Here is a 3,289-nt window from a genome sequence, read left to right as displayed (position 1 = left end):
ACCAGGGCCTGTGATTCGGAAGCTTCTGTTAGTTGTCTGAAGAAGTCCTCCTCTACCTCATCTCCCTGATCTGGTGGTCTAGAGCAGACACCAACTACAACATCACCTCTGTTATTTCTGCCTCTAAGCTTAACCCAAGGACACAGCTGGTTTTTCTCCCTCCTTATACTGAAGCTCTGAGCAATCATACTGCTCCCTCATGTAGAGCACAACTCCTCCTCCTTTTCTCCCTTGCCTCTCTTAGGTGCAGCTACTGCCACCTCTGTAGTGGGGCACAGGACCGGGGCTGCACAGACCAGTGTTAGCAACTGGGGTGGGGAGCAGAGGCTTGCAAAGGTGGCATGGAAAGGCCTGGGGTCATTCCCCTTTTTGTGTGGAAAACTCTAGGGAGGGTGGACGATCAGCTGGGTGCATTTGGATCTCTCCTAAGCGGGCCCACAAGCACACAGCTTTAAGGGCGTGATGCCCCAGCCCTAGGCAGCAAGGGGCAGCTTCTTGCCTCCATGCCTCTGCCACTGTCCTGGGCCTCAAGGGTACAGGGGATGCTGTGGGGGAGATGTAGCCACCCAGTGCCAGGTGTGGGGAGCTGCAGGAGGGACCCACTGCACACACCCCCTCACTCGCCTCTCCGGTGATACTTCACCTGCCCACCCTGCAGTCTCCACAAATGGGTGGCACTTTGCTGCAGCCGTTCCCCCAGTGCCAGCCATTGGGGGCGGGAATAAATTATGCAGCAGAGAAGGAGGGGCTGTGCCCTGGGACAATCTGCCAGGACCCAAAGGCAGCGCCAAGCGAGAGGACGGGCGGGGGGACGGGGAGAAAAGGGCTTTGGGAACCCCACACTGATGTGAGCTAGAGCATGCCTGGGTTGCATCTGCCTGTCTCGCTACCTGTTATCCCTCAGCCCCGCCCCGCAGGCCTGGGCTCCCCTCCTGCCCGTGTCCCTCAACCCCCGCCCCTTCCTCCCATCTCCGGACGAATCCCATTTCCCTTTTGTCCTGCCGCGCCCATTCCCCGGGTGGCCAGCAGGTGGCAGTGTGGGGCTGCAGCCGCCGCCGCACCCGCCTTTGTGTGTCTGTCGCACGCGAAGTTGCCGAAACTCAGCCCTGGCTCCATGAATGGGTCTGATCCGCCGGCAGCGGCCACGCGACGCTCCCTGCACCCCAGGGCCCTAACCGTGCAACGCGTGCATCGGCCCCCGGGCACGCTCACAGGGCCAGCTGAGGTGGCTGCCGCAGGCACAGCGGCGGCGTCCCCGAATTGCACGTGGCTCCCTGCCTGTTGCACAGCGGCAGCACAATGGCAGGGGGGGCCTTGTTGCAGGCGTGCTCCTTGCTGCATCCGCCTGCCCCCTCGCTCTGGGCTAGCGGCATGGGGGTCAGGGCATGGAAGGGATGGACGCGTGACCGCACTGCCTGCACTACGGCTGCGTGCACCCTGCACACGCACAGCACTGCCTGAATGTTGCATAGAGCTAGGGGACTGGCCCACCACAGACTGCACCGATCACTCGAGCTCAGCGGTTCCCCACCTTTGCAAGAGGGTGAGCCAAGGCAACTCAAAACCCGGGGGAGGGGGGGTCCTCTCCTGGGAAAAAATATGAATCTTGATTCGCTTAAACTCCTCACAGCCCCAAAACACCCCCACCTACCTCATACCAGTGCCACTGCTGCCCCCCACTGCTCCTTCACCAGGCCACTGCCGTTGCCTCCCCTTGGCTGCCCCTAACCCTCCTACTCCCTTTCCCCACCTGCGGCGCTGGCAGCTCCCTGCCCTGTTGTGCTGAAATGGGGCTCAATTTAATTGGTTTAATGGATGGAGCCCTCCTGCTGGCCCTTGAACCAATTAAACTGAGTTCCATTTCAGCACAGAAGGGCAGGGACTGGGAGTGAGCAGCGGCAGCGGTGGGAGCTGCAAATGGCTCCTTAAAGAGCCACCTGCAGCTCAAAGCCACCCACCCGGTGACCTTTAGAAAAATCTAATGATGACCCTTGTTTGGGTCCTATCCCAGAGGCTGGGGGTCCCTGCTCTAGGGCATGCACATAGGCAGCAGCCATAGGCTGCAATTGGTTCCTTCCCCACCCCCCAACGTCTCTATCTGACCCGTGGGGATAGTGTCTGGGTGGTATGCAGCTGCATGGACACCCTGACATCGATGCTATGTGATCAGACAAACACCCTGGTGGCTGGGACATCTGTGGGGAGACACCAATTTCCAGGCTAACCACTACCCACTCCTCCCCTCCCTGAAGCAGGACAGAATTGTAGGGCTGTAAGAGACCACAAGGCCTTTCCCAGAGCCTGGAATAGAACCCAGCTCCCAGCTCCCCACAATGGGGCTCCACACCCTGAGGCAGGACTCACAGAGGCCATTTAACCACTGACCTTGCCCCAGCATGCTGAGCCCAAGGGCAGGGCCAGCAGCTCCGGGGAGGGTGTGCAGAGGGAGGGGTATGACCTGCACCATGCCGGGGGGTGTGCGGTGGGAAGACTGGGGAGCATCCAGAGGGCGGAGGCACGGGAGCACTGGGGGCTTCCCAAGGGGGTGCCAGCCACAGCGCAGGGGGGGGCTGACTCTGGTGGGGCCACGCTGCGGGGGGAGGGCGCAGGCACACGGCGGGGGGGGGGGTGTCGGAGAAGCTCGCGGAGAGTGTCGCTGCCGGCCCAGCTGCCGCGCTTGCTCCGGGGCGCGGGCCAGGGCAGGAAGCGTCTGAATCGCAGCTCTGTTACTCCCGGCCACGTGTTTCCCCGAGGCCGCGGGCCAGGGAGGCCTCAAGGCGGCCAGTCCTTAAAGGGGCTGCGGCCCTTAGCCCCCCCTCGCCACGCCCCCAGAGGCCTGCAAATTGTCGACGGAGTCAGGGTAGGTGGGTGCATGGGACGGGGGCGTGGTGGTGATTTACAACCTACTGACCTGCTGTGTACCTTGTATCCAGAGTATCACCCAACGCCCCTGAGACTTCTCTGGCATTCACCCCCACCTTTCTGCCTACCCCTCCCCCGCCCCCTCGACAGCTGGGGGCAACTCCCCAGCCTGGTATCAGAGAGGGCCGAGCCTCATCGCCCCCTCCCTAGAGTTTTCCACACGAGAAGGGGGGTGACCCCAGACCTCTGCAAGGTTCTGCCCCCCCCCCCTTCGCTGACAGTGGTCTGTGCAGCCCGTCCTGTGCCCCACTACAATAGTAGCATCTCGGGAGAGGCAAGGGGTTATTGCTCCACCTCAGAGATAGCCGCATCTCAGCCTCAGGCATGGAATGGTGTGAACGTCCCCCATGCCCCACCCCAGAGGTGG

The sequence above is a fragment of the Carettochelys insculpta genome, chromosome 11 (assembly GCF_033958435.1).
Source record: "Carettochelys insculpta isolate YL-2023 chromosome 11, ASM3395843v1, whole genome shotgun sequence".
NCBI classification, from domain to species: Eukaryota; Metazoa; Chordata; order Testudines; family Carettochelyidae; genus Carettochelys; species Carettochelys insculpta.
The sequence above is the reverse complement of the archived record's forward strand: the minus strand, read 5'-3'. Positions refer to the sequence as shown.